Source organism: Pelodiscus sinensis, chromosome 1 (assembly GCF_052426305.1).
Source record: "Pelodiscus sinensis isolate ZL-2025 chromosome 1, ASM5242630v1, whole genome shotgun sequence".
Taxonomy (NCBI): Eukaryota; Metazoa; Chordata; order Testudines; family Trionychidae; genus Pelodiscus; species Pelodiscus sinensis.
Genome location: NC_143052.1, coordinates 211,236,970 through 211,253,684, shown reverse-complemented (window position 1 = coordinate 211,253,684; position 16,715 = coordinate 211,236,970). Strand labels below are relative to the sequence as shown.

General features: G+C 44.9%; 1 long non-coding RNA gene across 1 annotated transcript; it reads right to left on the bottom strand.

Annotated features, from left to right (window-relative positions):
* Positions 1-11,297: 11,297 nt before the first annotated feature.
* Positions 11,298-16,141, bottom strand: LOC149525702 (uncharacterized). Its single transcript, XR_016348761.1, has 3 exons — positions 16,034-16,141; positions 12,296-12,339; positions 11,298-11,543 (listed from the first exon to the last, which is right to left on the bottom strand). It is a non-coding gene; the product is annotated as an uncharacterized LOC149525702 (long non-coding RNA).
* Positions 16,142-16,715: the final 574 nt, after the last annotated feature.

Here is a 16,715-nt window from a genome sequence, read left to right as displayed (position 1 = left end):
GGCTGGTGAAGCACTGGAATGGGTTACCTAGGGAATTAGTGGAGTCTCCATCCCTAGAGGTGTTTAAGTCTCAGCTTGACAAAGCCCTGGCCGGGTTGATTTAGTTGGGATTGGTCCTGTCTAGAGCCGGGGGCTGGATTTCATGACCTTCTGAGGTCTCTTCCAGCTCTATGGTTCTATGATTCTATGATTCTCTTTTCTTAAGTCAGTAAAAGCGGCATGTCCCTGCAGCCCCCTGTTTCCCCTGGGGGGTCACAGTGCTTTGATCCAGGCCAGACAGTATTTTCTGTTCCTGGCTCAGCACCTGATGCACATGGCGGGGGTGGGGTGAGTGGCAGGGGAGCGGACCGGCGCTTTAAATTAAAGGGCTGCAACAAAATGTTCTGGCGCTTTTTTTTTTTTTTTTTTTTTTTTGCTGAACAAAAATTTTCCCAGCTCCGGGGGTTGCGAATGAAAAAAGGTTGAGCACCACTGCCCTACAGGATATGTATAGCTGGTCCATGTCAATTAACTTAGGCTCAGGCTGCAGGCTACACCTGATTGCCTATTCTGTTCACTCACTCTGCAACACTTGGCACTGGCCATTTTCGGAAGACAGAATACAGGGCTGGATGGATGACTGGTCTGATTCAGTATAGCCATTCTCATGAAAATGCAAGCCCAGTATCATACGAGAGCAGGGGGACCTTAAAAATTGGAGTGGTAGAAATGAGATGAAATTTAATAGTGCAGAGTCATGCACTCACCAACTAACAAGAATTTTTGCTATAAACTGGGGACCCATCAGTTGGAAGTGACAGATCACGATGAAGACCTGGGTGTATTGGATGGTGGCTCAGTCATCCAGTGATCAATGTAAGGAAACTGTGAAATAGGCTAATGCAATTCTAGAATACATTATGTGAGTTTCTCCAGTATAGACAGAGAAGTATTAATAACATGGTACAAGGCACAAGTGAGATCTCCTCTGGAATAATGTGTGTAATTTTGATCACCCATATTTAAGAAAGATTAATTCAGACTGAAACAAGTGCAGAGAAGGGCTACTAGCATGATCCTCTTTTAGTCTAACCATAATGTAACCCAGAATTGCATTAGCCTTTTTACAGCTGTGTCACACTGGAAAACCTACTTTATTAGAGGAGACTCAGGAAACGTGTCTCATTTGGCTAAGAAAGCAAAGGCTAAGGGGAGATATGGGCATCAACAAGTTTTGTCTTGAAATTAGACAAAGTTTTAAGCATCGAAGAAACAAAGCTCTGGAATAGTCTTTCATGGGAAGCAGTTGGGGCAAAAAACCTAACTTGTTTCAAGACTTGGCTTGGTAAGTGTATGCGGGGCGGAGGGTGGGGATATGATGAGGCTGCCTGAAATGGCTGGTAGCCCATTTGTGACTACTAGTAGCAAATATTCCCAGTGGCTGGAGATGAGACATTAGATGGGGAGGGCTCTAAGCCCACAACAAGTGGAGCATCAACACTACCAAGCCCTTTATTTCAAAATAAGGGGCTGCTTATTTTGAAATAACTTCTTCTTTCCACAAGGAATAACGCTTATTTCAAAATAGGGATAGTGTGGATGCTCAGCTGCTGCTATTTTGAAGTAATTACTCCCCAGTGCTTCCAGGGGCTCTAAGTTGAAGTAGCACATCCACATTAAGGAAGCCTTCCATTGGACTAATTTCGAGACTTCCCTGTAGTGTGGATACGCTATTTCAAAATAGTTATTTGGGGAGTTATTTCAAAATAACTTATTTTGAAATAATTTCCTAGTGTAGACTTGCCCAGAGTTAGTATAGACAATTATTTTCCAGGTGTCTAGCTGGTGGGTATTGCTGATTTGCTCAGGATCTAACTGATAGCCTTATTAGGTGTCAGGAAGGAATTTCCTCCCAGGTCAGCTTGGCAGCGGGCCTGGTGAGCAAGAATGGGGATTGTCTTCCTCTGCAGCATGGAGTGCAAATCACATGCTGGTTTAAACATGAAGAAATGATGGAATCCCTGTAATTTGAAGTCTTTAAATTATCTGAGGACTTCAGTAGCACAGTCAGAAGTTAAAGGTTTATTACAGGAGGGAGGAGGTGAGGTTCTGTGGCCTATGATGTACAGGGGGCTAAACTAGATTATCACAATTGTCTTTTCTGAGGGAGACAAGGTAATAAAGCGTATGACTCCATATGCTCTGCAGAAGAAAAGATGCATTGACTTCCAGAAAAGAAACCATAAAAGTCTTCCCAGATCTAAGCCTGTGGATGCAGACAAGGAAAGGTGGCTAACACTTTAAAAATGCCATTGCAGACTGTAGAAAGTCTTTATCCAGTGAAGCTGTGAGTACTATATGCCAATAAAATCTACATTTTCTAGAACAAAATACAGGACTATGTAGCACTTTAAAGACTAACAAGATGGTTTATTAGATGATGAGCTTTCGTGGACCAGACCCACTTCCTCAGATCAAATAATGGAAGAAAATAGTCACAACCATATATACCAAAGGATACAATTTTAAAAAAATGAACACACATGAAAAGGACAAATCACATTACAGAACAGAAGGGGATGTACGGGGGAGGAGGGGGGAAGGAAGGTGAATGCCAGTGAGTTAATGATATTAGAGGTGGGGAAGGGGAAATGTCTGTGAGTTAATAGTATTAGAGGTGATAATTGGGGAAGCTATCTTTGTAATGGGTAAGATAGTTGGAGTCTTTGTTAATTCCCCTGCGGAGAGTGTCGAATTTTAGCATGAATGCCAGTTCAGAGGATTCCCTTTCAAGTGCAGATTTGAATGTCTTCTGAAGTAGGATGCAGGTTAGCAGGTCATTCAGACAGTGTCCTTTCTGGTTGAAATGACAAGCAACTGTTTTTTCTTTGTGATCCTGTCTAATGTCTGTTTTGTGGGCATTGATTCTTTGGCGAATCAATAGAATACCCCTTGTCATCATCTACAGCTCCCAACTTATACCTGTCCAACACATTATCAATAGATTACAGCCTATACTGGAACAGGACACTAAACTCCAAGAAGCTCTGGGAGACAGACTCATAGTCTCCTATAGACAACCACCTAACCTCAAGATGATTCTTACCAACAACCACAGGACATACCACACTAATACCAACCCTGGTACTTTCCCTTGCAACAAACCCCGCTGCCAGCTTTGTCCACATATTCACTCTGCTGACACCATTATTGGGCCTAACCAAGTGAGTTATAAGATCAAGAATACATATTCCTGCGCATCCAGAAATATAATCTATGCTATCATGTGCCGAAAGTGTCCGTCTGCTATGTACATTGGACAAACGTCTCAGACACTTCGCCAAAGAATCAATGCCCACAAAACAGACATTAGACAGGATCACAAAGAAAAAACAGTTGCTTGTCATTTCAACCAGAAAGGACACTGTCTGAATGACCTGCTAACCTGCATCCTACTTCAGAAGACATTCAAATCTGCACTTGAAAGGGAATCCTCTGAACTGGCATTCATGCTAAAATTCGACACTCTCTGCAGGGGAATTAACAAAGACTCCAACTATCTTACCCATTACAAAGATAGCTTCCCCAATTATCACCTCTAATACTATTAACTCACAGACATTTCCCCTTCCCCACCTCTAATATCATTAACTCACTGGCATTCACCTTCCTTCCCCCCCTCTCCCCCCCCCCCCCCCCCCCCCCCTACCCCCCCCCCCCCCCCCCCCCCCCCCCCCCCCCCCCCCCCCCCCCCCCCCCCCCCCCCCCCCCCCCCCCCCCCCCCCCCCCCCCCCCCCCCCCCCCCCCCCCCCCCCCCCCCCCCCCCCCCCCCCCCCCCCCCCCCCCCCCCCCCCCCCCCCCCCCCCCCCCCCCCCCCCCCCCCCCCCCCCCCCCCCCCCCCCCCCCCCCCCCCCCCCCCCCCCCCCCCCCCCCCCCCCCCCCCCCCCCCCCCCCCCCCCCCCCCCCCCCCCCCCCCCCCCCCCCCCCCCCCCCCCCCCCCCCCCCCCCCCCCCCCCCCCCCCCCCCCTTCTGTTCTGTAATGTGATTTGTCCGTTTCATGTGTGTTCATTTTTTTAAAATTGTATCCTTTGGTATATATGGTTGTGACTATTTTCTTCCATTATTTGATCTGAGGAAGTGAGTCTGGTCCATGAAAGCTCATCATCTAATAAACCATCTTGTTAGTCTTTAAAGTGCTACATAGTCCTGTATTTTGTTTCAGCTACACCAGACTAACACGGCTACATCTCTATCACTATTCTACATTTTCTAGGACATTGACTCAGAGATAGGGGTTTTTAAGAGACATCACATTTGTTTGTGTCTTGTGATAGCCAGATGGATTAATGAACTCAAAAGGCAGAAGATAGTGAATAAAGATGACATATTTTTATTTAAATCATTGTATGTTAAAAGTATATTACCTATATATGTCGAAATAGAAATAAAATTAATGTTGCAGTAAAGGCAGACTATTTGCTCATATATTTTCTTTTAATCAACAAAGTGTCAGTACCTTAGAATCATCAATGAGTGAATTTCAAAGGGTCCAAAGGTCAGTCTGGGTGAGCTGTCAAAGTATGGCTGCTTGTTTGATCTACCTAAGCCCTCTTGGTCTTGCAAAGAAGTGAGGAAAGATTCATATATTCCAGAAAAGAGGCTTGATCTAATCTGACCTCGTGTCTAATGGCCATAGAACTTTCTTAAATAATAACTACAGCATATTTTTAGAAAAATATCCAACATCTTGATTTAAATGTTGCTAATAATTGAGAATCCACCATAATACTTGTTAAATTCTTCCAGTGGTTAGTTACCCTCAGTACTTAAGAAAAGAAAAGTATGCCTTATTTCCCATCTGAATTCATCTAGCTCTAGTTTCCAGTCATTATTCCTTTATTCCTCATTATTCCTTTTTTATTAGACTAAAGAGCTCATTATCAAATATTCAGTGATGTCCCTAAGTGGTGTGGGGTCCAGAATAACTCCCACATCCACCCCAGGCTTCGCCCCCAACTGCCTCTTCCTGACCCTCCTCCACATCCCAATCCACATTTCTCTCAAGCCCCGACCCATGCTCTGCCCCATTCCACTGCTTCCCTCAAGTGCAGAGCCCATGGTGGTTGCCTCTAACCATCCAATGGACTCTGCAAATATTTGTTCCTCGTATAGCTACTTCTAGGCGGTGATCAAATCACCCCTTAACCTTCTCTTTTTCTGGCTAAATAGATTTTGTTCCTTGAGTCTATCACTATCAACATGTGTTCCAACCCTATAGTCATTCTCATGACTCTTCTCCGAACCATCTCCAATTTAAACCTACACCCTTCTGGAACTGCAGCCCTCTGGACTGTAAATCATGTTCCAGCAGTAGATCCGCCAGTGCCAAATACAGAGTTAATATAAACTTTTCTATTCCTATTAGGTTCTCCTATTGAAACATCTCAGAATTGCATCCTTTTGATCACAGCACCTCTGACCCCAAATGTTTGTCAGTCATTGCTTTCCTTAGACAGTCCCCTGTCTTGTAAGCATGCCCTAAAAATCACTGTCCCTAGAAGTATATATTACATTTGGCTGCATGCAAAAAGCCTCTGGAGAGTCCTCAACTTCCGGAGAATGCAGTTAGAATTAATGGTGCTTACCCCTTTCATGGAAAGGCTTAGAACCTTGCAAGGCTGGACCCTTTGACTACACTGTTTACAAGACAGTCAGTCACTTGGGATACCTCTCGTACATTCATCAAATATTTAGACTAGAAAAGCACGTGCAAAGGTTTTCGGTGGTACTGTAGATTAGCAGTTTTGCTTCCATTCTCTTCTGGAACTTTAGAGGTGCACAGAAATGAAACAAGTCTGAATTGTTAACTTTAAATATTGAACATTGAATTGAATGCTGGGTAATTGTTGCAGGTAAGTTAGCCAAGTCAGTTCCTCTAAAGCTATCTAGAATGCCAGACTTGTATGCCCTATTTAGTGACATACCTGAGACATGCAGCCTTCTCTTAAATGAAAGACACGGAAACCACATCATGATGTATATTTACAGTTCTGTATTAACAAGTTTCTTGCAGTGATTTAATTATCTATAACCCTCCCAACAGTGCATTTCTGTTAGAATTTATGAGCCTAGCCACCTACAAGTGTACTGTTCTGAGCTGCAAATAAGCACAAATAAAGTTAAATAAAATAACTTCAAATTTTAGGAGTAAAATTATCAGCTGAAACTTATTCCTTCACTCAGTGATGCTAGAAAAAATGTAGGATGGGGTGCTGAGCTGTGCCCTCCCTTACCTCTGTCCATGCCCCTCACACCCGTTGGCAGCTGTGGAGCCCCAGGCTGGGCCTAGGAGCAGAGCTCTGGGGCCAGTGACTAGAACACCAGGAGACACCATGGCTGGCAGCTGGGAGCCTGGGGCTGGCAGTGGAGCCTCCAAGCAAGGGGCCGGTGGCTGGGACCCCAACATAGGGCCAGCAGTGGAGACAGCAGTTGCAAAGTCAAGGGGGCTACAAGAAGGGAGGGAGTGAGGCAAAGCCTGGGGTGGGGTCACAACTTCCCACCCCTATGCTCCCACTGGTAGCCTACCTCTCGTGGTAGAACCTGCATGTGTTTTAATGTGAGCAGGAACCAGGCCTTGTATTTGTTCAGATTTTGAATAACAGCATGAGGGACCAATTAATAAGCCACTGAAATCAATGGGTACCCATGAACTTCAGTGGGCTTTGGATTTGGTCTATAGATACTAAGATTATTAGCGCTTACAAAATGACGAAGTAAATACAATTCTGTTACATGGACAATTATGCTTTACATTACATACATATTGCATTTTGCAGGCAATAAAGCAAAGATCTTTGTTTGTTCCTTCCTTTATTTTTGTTGCAAGTAGTGAAATTTCAATACCCCACTTAAAAAAAAAATCAATCCTGCCTGCTAAAAGGCAGGTGTAAACAACCTTTTGCTACCCAACCAGGCTAGCAATTAGTCTAAATGCTGATGATGCTAGAAAGGATCAGAGCCATTACTGAAAGAAGCAAAGCTGCTGCTACCTTATACAAACAAACATTATGGAGTATGGAGGGGGGTTCACATTTTCCATATGGCTAATGTGAGGCTAGAATAAACTTTGTACATGTTCATCTTTTAAAATGTTACATTTATATGCACTTGTTTATGGCTCACTCTCTCTCTCTCTTGCTCTCTCTCCTCCCACTCCCTCCCCACCTCTTTTCCAGTCAGCTCAATACTCCTGTTATCTATTCATATGCACCCATTTTGTGAATTAGACTGTCATCAGGTCATGCCTTGTTGTTTAGCTATTTTTAGCCTCCTTGCTACACCTGGCAATTTTTGCAGCTAAAGTGCTGCCATCTGGAGTTGTTAATGGCATGCTGATGGAAGTGTAATCACTGCATGACTTTGTTCTGCACTTCCCCAGGGTGCAAAAATTGTGATACTTGTTTAATTTGTTATTTTGTGCTTACAGCTGCTCCTGATCAAGTGTGACAGATAATATATACAATGTTGTGCTCTTTTTCCATTCTTAGTCTAGGAAACTCCAACTATGCATCAAAAGTTGCTAACATAAGCAAAACATACCTGCAGATGTTAAAAATTCATGTTAAAAAACATGAAACCTATTGTTTAATGTTCTTTGTTTTAAAGAAGGTTTACACACAAAACCAAAATGCTATGATATGTATCTTATTAGGAGATCCCTGCTCAAGTTGGATTGTCAACAAGGACAATTAAGCCTCATCTACACTACAGAGTTTTATTGATGAAAGGCAACTTTTGCTGACAAAACAGTGACTGTGTACACACTGTGATATGACTTGAGGTGGCAAAAATGCCCAGTTTTGGCAACAAAATAAAACCACTTGATGAGAGACATAACACTTCTTGTGCAAAATTTTTGTCAACACAGTGCTAGTGTAGACACCAGTTGGCCCCACAGTGCTCATCCTGACTTCTCTGGTCACCAGTTTGAACTCCACTGCTTTGCAGCCAAGTAGACAACCATCCACTCCACCCTCTGAGATGTTACAGTATGGCTTGTCGCAGCAAATGCTCTCCTGTATGGATCACCAGGCAGCTGCTGGATCTGCTCAGGAGATAGTGAGAGGTGGCTGCGCAGCCTCAGCTATGTGTGATCAAGACATGTTGCAGTGCAAGGGAAGATAAAGGAGCTGAGGCAGGCATAACATAAGGTGAGGGAAGCAAACCATGCTGTACCTCAGATCTCATGGTTCTGCAGGAAGCTGGATGCTATCCTCAGAGATGATGCCACCTTCCCTGCCAAAAGCCCTGTGGATACTTTAGCGGGCTGGGAGCTGGCAGAAGGAGGGCCTAACCTGGAGCTGATGATGTGGAGCTCCTGGAGAGGTCACCCTGTGGGTCCGGCAGACAGAAACTGTTGGTCATTCCAGAGATGTCTAACCAATTTCAGCCATTGCTCACTAGAGAGCAAGCGTCAGGAGAGGAGATGCCTGGTAAATGACTATAGTGTGTAGTGTGCACAGACTGCTGATAGGGAGGAGGGACCAAAAGGGGCAATTGCCGCAGGGTCTGACAATTCAAAAGGGTGGCTCTTGGCCACTGCTGCTGCTAGTGTGGCAGCAGCTAGAGCCCTGGCCCTTTAAAATCACCATCAGAGCACAGTGCGGCACACTCCAGGTGGCACTATGGGGTTGTGGGTCACAGCACAGCATGCTCTAGGCGACACTGAGAGCTGGCTTTCCCAGCCCTGCCCCTTCTGCCCAAGGACCTGCCCCTTCTGAGAGCATAGAGCCAGTCCCTCCCCCCTCTCCCCTGCACCCCCACCTTGCCCAGGAGCCCAGCAATTCTCTTGGATGTGGAGGTGGGTTAATATAGCATTTATTGTGTGTCAACATAACAGTTCTGAACAAAATTTTGGAGCATAGAAAAGGACTTAGAATGCCAATATTCTCCCTGCTTTTTTCAGGCCTTCATTTTTGGAAAGGATATTTTAACTACATTATCTGATTTGTCTCTTCTTTGTGACAGCCAAGAACAAAATATAGTGTTCTCAGATATAGCCATTTATGAATTAGGACATTGAGCCCTGCTTTCGAATCAGGGGTTGTTTTGCCTATGCTAGAGAAACAATATGAGATAATGGTTATGCCTTGCTGCTTTCCTAGTACCCTATAACAAGAGGGAACAAAAAGTACAATTTATTCACATCGAAAGGACTATTTTCCCCCTTAAATGAATTATTCCAATTCAAAAGCAGATTTTGTCTGATAGGAACGATAGGTCTAAATTATAATGAAGGAAAGAGTGCATGACACCATATAATTCACAGAGGAAGGCAAAATGCACACATCATGGAGCCCATAGTACCAAACTTTCAAGGGACTGAATAATCTTAACATTCATAGATTTCATTGCCAGTTGACGGTACTTTGATACCAACAGGAAACATTCAAGCACCTTGGAAGATTGGTCCCTCTCTTTCGGGAAACTGGAGACACTTAGCTTCCACTTTAAATAGCTGGTTTACAAGTCTGTCATCTTACACAATCTCTTGTGCCTCTTGTTCCCCTTGAGTTGCCATCTCTACATTTAAATGAGAAAATGCGGCAATTCATTTGTCACATTAGACTAAAGTCATCATAGAAGAATAAAAACAAACAAACAGTGCCCATAATGGATGTATCCTACTCTCTTCCTCCCCAAAACTGAAAAGATATGTGGTATTCAACTTCAATATACCAGAAGGATTTCACACTACAGAGATGTGAATGCTTCGGAACCATTAAAAATGAAAGAGGCATGGACAAAATTATCAAACTTAGTAAAACCAGGCTACCTACTTAGGTGCCTAGTAATTGTAGGCAGTTGGATTTGAAAAATTTAGCCCATGATTTTTTACCAAACTTATGTATATGTTAAATGACAGATTCTAACATAACTTTGCATACAAAACAGATTCTCAATCACTCCCTCCTAAAAATTCACACCTTAAAACAAAACAAACAAACAAAGAGAGCTACTTTGTTTTTCCCCAAAAGATATTTTCAACATCAACCCCGTTGAGGGACTATAAGTAAATACAGCATTACTCTTTCTGGTCATCATCTTCAGACAGCTGCTAGCCATGCCGTAAGATATATTATAATGGTATTGTTTGTATCAGTATCAAATATTAGAATTTGACAAGATGTATTCTGTTGATTGAACTACAATAATTCTGATTTATAACCTCACCCCTGCAAGAAATCATAATTGGAAGTGGGAAAATACTGACATTTTCCATATTTGATTCCATTTCATTCTAAATTCTCTCCACTGCTGTATCCTATTTGTGTTCTCTTTTAGCAGATCTAGACTGCAAGCTTCTTTCTGTCGAAAGAACACAATAGCAGTGTGGACATAAGTGTAACTTTTCCAGAAAAAATGGCCGTTTTTCCGGAAAAATTCTGTAGAGTAGACATACCATTAGGCTCCAGTTCTGAAATTAGATTTTTGCAGGCATTTCTTCAGAGCATCAGCCCATTTTATTCAAGTGTATATGGGGAAGGTGTCTGATTGCAGGACTGGGGCCTATGTCAACATGAAAGCAACCAAATTTAGTACTCACTAATGGTCATGGCAAATACTAAGCTTGCACTCACAAGTATTCAGTATACTTATACTGAGAGATGGTGGGAGGAAGGAGAGGAGGGACAGATATTTGTATTGGTCAATATACACATAAAGACCTAAATATATTTAATGTTGTGGTTAAATCTACCCTAGAAACACATTAGAAAGAAAAGCTGGGCATCACTTATAGTAATGAAGAGAGACACTGTCAGATGAACCTCCTGTTACTGCATGCTAACCACCATTTCAGCCTTTTCAGAAATGGTGTATATGAGCTTTACTTTTTCCAGACTAGGCCTAAGGAAAATAGATTAGATTCCTCTCTCTGCTCTACTATTATAGATGCATAAGATTGACATGCGGAGATACTACAGGAAAAAGTTGAGCTCTAGGAAAACATCTACATTGCAGGGCTTAACTCAAAATAAACCACACTAATAGAGCGCTCTTCCTTTGACTTCCCTTACTCCTCCTACATTGAGGGTTATAGGAGTTGGAGTAAGAAGCCCTCCACTTGACAATATTTCAACATTATTTCAAAATAACTGCCTGCTGTGTAGACATGAACTAAGTTATTTCAAAATAACACTAGTTATTTCCAAATAATGTTGCCATGTAGGTGTACTCTAACAGGAAAACTTTGATTATAAATTTTCACTATTATTTATTTATTTGTTGTTGTTTTTAAATTGTATTTTATTATTTGTATGAGAGTGAGGGGATAGAGGTCTCTTTTCCAGAGTATTGTTTTGGAAAATGTTTAAAGATGAACACTAGTGAGCTCTAAAGTAGTAATAACTTTTGCTTGAAACATCACTCAATAACATAATTTCACCAATAATTAGTTCAAACTCAGATGTCTAGAAGAAAAAGGATTCAGTAGTCTGTTTCATGCACTCGTCACTGTGACTTCCTGCAGGTAGGATGTGTACATACAGCCAAAGAACACAAAGCTGTGTGGGGAGGGGAGAAAAGGGTGAGACCAAAGACCCAAGACTGTTGTTAATCAGACTACTAGTGCGTGTGCAGCAGTAACACACGCCTTCTTTGCTGAGATGTTTTTCTGTCATGAATGTTTCCAAGACAGAAATGGAATAAAGAAATCATGGGGGAGGGAGGGAGTTTATATGTGTGCAGTGCTGCCCCTTGCTGGAAGGGACTGGGATAGTATGACGTGGTCATAGGGCACAGGACCTGGTTCTGTTGAATCCATGCTGGAGAATGAATAGATGTGGTAATTGATGCCATGCTAGTCACAGAACATTGTGCTATGGGCACTGCTGGAGCTCCACAACAAGGGACCAGAGCCCCATGATGCCCAACACTACAGGCCCAGAACAAAAAGCCAGCCCCGGCCCAAAGGGTTACGTATCAAAATATTCCCATGTCCCTAATCCTTCCACAGGGAAATGGGCACTGATCAAAAGGATGGGCCACTGTTTAGGGTGCTGCCATGGGACTTTGCAGACAATGGTATGGGGGTGAGTCATTTAACCTCCCTATGCCTCAGTTTCCCCTCTGTACAGTTGTGAGGCCATATGCATTAGTGACTTGTGAGGTGGTCAGATATTGGAGAGAAGGAGGGCGATTGGGAGTTCCTTGGTAGGAAGAATGCATGTGTCCCAGTGAGGCGGGGGGGGGGGCGCTATTAACACAGGCCTTGTAAACCTGTGCTCTGATGCCTTCAGGAAAGAGTCACACTTACCTCTGTTGATGCAGCTTCTCCCTCACCTGGCTATGGGTCTCTTTCTGTAGATGAATAGTATTATAATGTTTTATAGAAACTTTGTATTAGTCATTTTATAATGCCTCATAGAAACTTTGTATTGTAATGTCTTATGGAAACTGTATAGGCTTCATAATGTCTTATAGAAACTTTGTATTAGGTCTTTTCATAATATAGACACTTTGTATTAAAACTTTTTATACTGCTATGGTTCTTAGGAATAATCAAGGTAAAGAAAATGTCTTTGTACTAGAACGGTGGTCTCCAACATTTTTACATCCAAGATCATGTTTTAAATGTCAGGGCAAGCCAGAATCTACCCCATCCCTTTGCTGAGACCCCACTCCTTCCTTGAAGCTCTGCCCTCTCCAAACCTTTCCACAGACTACCTGTTGCTAATGAAAACTCAGCATTAATTACACAAAGTAGCCCAATGTCTGAGACTCTGTAACACTGTAACATTTTCTCTTGCCTCTGGGAGGCACTGTTGCCTCTGAGCGGCGTATATTATCATCATATATATAAAAGCCCAACGTCTGTGGCTCCATAATGCTGACTTTGTAACTCTGTAACAATGTTTTCTGTTGCCTCTGAGTGGAGCTGTTGCCTCTGTAATGTCTCCCGCTGTGGCACTGGGCTGACTTCTGCACCGCTCAGCTGGGCCGCCGCACAGGAGCAAGTGGCACAAACGGCCGTTTGGGCTTCACAGTCCCCATGCAGCATGGCCATTTGCATCGCTTGCTCCCTCATGGCGGCCTGGCTGAGCAGCACAGAAGTCAGCCAAGCACGATGGCGGGAGGCGAAGGGGGGTGGGGCAGTGACGTACACAGCCAGAGGGCGGGGCCTGGAAGAGCATGCGTCGCTGATGTCAGGAAAGGGCACCAGATTCAAAAGGAGGAAAGTGGAGGAGACCGAGAGGAGGAGGAGGAGAGTGGAGAGAGAGAAAGAGAGAGACGCAGGAGGAGGAGAAGAGAAATAGAGAGTGGGAGGGGGAGAAGAGAGAGACAGAGAGAGAGGCAGGAGGCGGATGAGAGCTGAGAAAGGGGGGGGGGAAGCAGGAGGAGGAGGAGGAGAGAGAGAGATGGAGCGAGAGACCGGAGGCTCAGGAGAAAAGACAGAGATAGAAAGGGAATAGGATGTGTAGGAGAGACCTGAAAATCCTGTTTTAAGATGGGCTAATTGGCTAGTTAATTACATAATTACACCCAAGCCATTTTGCTAGTGCTGCAGCTGGGGAGAATGGTTTAATTTAAATTATTAAACAGATTAAGCATTTTAACTTTCTCATGTTTAGTTGATCAAACTTCATTTTAAATAAAGTAAAACATGTCCAACAGAAAAGGTTTCAATGTTTTCTTTATTTATGGCAGAAGTGGGAAACCTTTTTTGGGTCAGGGGCTACTAACCCAGGGTATGTCTACACTACCCTCCTAGTTCGAACTAGGAGGGTAATGTATGCATACCACACTTGCTAATGAAGCCCGGGATTTGAATTTCCCGGGCTTCATTAGCATAAGCGGGGAGCCGCCATTTTTAAATCCCCGCTGCTTCGAACCCCGTGTAGCGCGGCTACACGGGGCTCGAACTAGGTAGTTCGGACTAGGGTGCCTATTCCGAACTACCGGTACACCTCGTTTCACGAGGAGTAACGGTAGTTCGGAATAGGACCCTAGTCCGAACTACCTAGTTCGAGCCCCGTGTAGCCGCGCTACACGGGGTTCGAAGCAGCGGGGATTTAAAAATGGCGGCTCCCCGCTTATGCTAATGAAGCCCGGGAAATTCAAATCCCGGGCTTCATTAGCAAGTGCGGTATGCATACATTAACCTAGCGGGGTAGTGTAGACATACCCCCACAGAAAAATCAGTTGTGGACAACACAAGTGAAAAGCAAAAAAACTCCTCCAAACCTCTCCAACTCTCACTAATGTGACCCCCAACTGAGACACCTCACTCTTCTGGCACTCCAGCCCCGACAGGATGAGGGGAAGGGGCAGGGAGGACTGAGGTTCAGGGCTTCCCGTAGGCCAGATTTACTTTTCTGGGGTTCCAGAGTTAGTGGGTTTTGTGGACCCCCTTAGGCTCTGCGGTGGGAACAAAAATGTGGGGCTCAGTGTGTGGGATAGGATTGCCAGCAAGTGGGAAAGATTCAGTATCTAGATGGGAAGGGGGGTGCAGGGTCTGGAAGAGAGTTTAGTGGCAGGAGAGGGTGTGGGGTAGGGGTACGAGAGGGTGTTTGGGGTAGGAGGGGGTTGGGGCAGTAACACAGAAAAGGTGAAAGGGTGATAATGCAGCCAAATAGCTAGTTGGGGAAGGAAGCTAAAAAGTGGGGAGTAAATGAAAGAGCAGCTTCTGCAAAATAAAATTGAATCCCCCTGTCTTACATCTTTCTTCTGCTCCATCCTCACTCCCCTCAGCCCCATGATTCTCCCCAGCCCAGCCTGATCCCCTCATCGTCCCATGCCCCTCAGTGCACCCTCTGTCCCCTTCCATACTGCCCCCACATCCCTGTGCTCCCAGCACACTCACTGGCAGGATAGCAGTGCTGGGACTTGCAACCTTCAGGGAGGGGGAGGGGGCAGAGTCTCTTCCTTGCCCAGTCCAGCCCTTTGCCTGCAGGCAGTGGCTTCAGACTGGGACAGGCAGAGTCCAGGGCCACTGTCACTGTCACTGAAGGAGGTGGCTCTCAGACCCTGCACACAGCCCACTGGGAACAGTGCATCATAGCCCTGTTCCCAGTGTGTCATGTGTGCCAGCTGCCCAGCCCCCTCCTGGAGCAGGAGGCAAGAGGGAAGATGTACCATGCACTTCTTCTCCCAGCCCAGCCAGCAAGTTAACAAAGAGGGGCAGCCACCTGGGCAGCTACCCCTCTTTGATCCAGCCCAGCTGGAGCATGGCACAGCTTCACGGTCCACAGTTTTCAATCTGCTGAGGCTGTGCCACGCTCCAGCTGGGCTGGATCAAAGCAGGGCATCTGCCCGGCCAGCTGGCCTTGGCAATCGACCCCTAGGGGTGCCACGATCCATGTTGAAGACCACTGTACTAGAGGCAGAATAGATCTTACCCCTTTGACTTGAAAGTGGTTCTGCTCTTGATGAATGAGGTGTGAATGACTGAGGTGTGGACTTCTCTGTCCCTCAAGGGAAGGTAAAAACTTGGAAGGATTAACAGTTGCAACAGTTGAAAAGGTGAATAGGAGCCAAATGCAAGGACAGCAAGATACTGTCAAGTGGGCTCATTGTGAAAGGATCAGATATATGGACAGCCTTGGAGTCAGAAGCAAGCACCCTCTTTTGAATCAAACAGCCTCTTTGAAGATGAATGTGGTAGCATTGGGAATAGCACCTCAGATCTAATTAAGAACTAACTGACACAACCAAAGTGCAGAGATTTACATGAGAGGGAAGCTCCTATAAATGTGAGGGGCCTTGCATGGGACCGCAGGTCTCATTTTGTCAACACTGGTGCATCAGTCCGGACTGACAAAAGTCCAACTCTTCACTTTCCCTCCCCCATCTAACTCACCTGGCCAGTGAAATTAAGGGAAGTAACAAATTGGTAACTAAGCAATGACAAGATGGAGTGTGTGTGTGTGTGTGTGTGTGTGTGTGTGTGTGTGTGTGTGTGTGTGTGTGTGTGTGTGAGTGCATGAGCACAGTATATTATGTGTATATAATACAATAATTCTATATTACCAATAAATGTGGCATTTTGCCTTACCGCCTGAAGAAGATCCTGTGCAATTCTTTAAGTACAACATTTCCATGGGCTCCTCACATTGGACCCAGCCAGCCCCTTGGGTCTACCTCATGCCGTGTCCTCCATCTGCTCCCTATTGGCCCAGGGAAGGGAAGAGGGGCAGAAAATAGCCATATCACAGTGTTAATTATCCCTTGGTTTAGTATTTTTTTCTTCCATAATATATGTATCTAAGATATGTGTTAGTAATTGGTGGGGGCCAAGGTGGCACACATCTGAACTAGTGTACATGACCTCAATATTGGTGCACAAGACAAAACTCACTCTGCTCATGGATGGATAATCTTAGCAGGAACACTGACTTACTTCGGGTGCATGCCTGTGTGGACAAGCACAAAGAATTTTAATCCTGCCCACCTCATCAGCAGAGCAGCACAGCAGCACTCACCTTTCTCCAACCTGGAACAGAAGCTACAGACGGTGGTAGTCTTGGTGGGAGAGTGCGGGGCCAAGGCCAAATGACAGCTGCTCAGGTACTCTCGGGGTGGGGCCACATGGCAGGTGGCTACCCCTGTACGGGGCCTGGAACTGACACCTGACTCCAGCTCTGGCACAAGGGCAGCTGCCCGCCACGTGGCCTAGCCCTGGGAGCAGCTGGGCAGCCATCACATGGTCCTCATCTCAGCTTCAGTCCTTCCCCAGG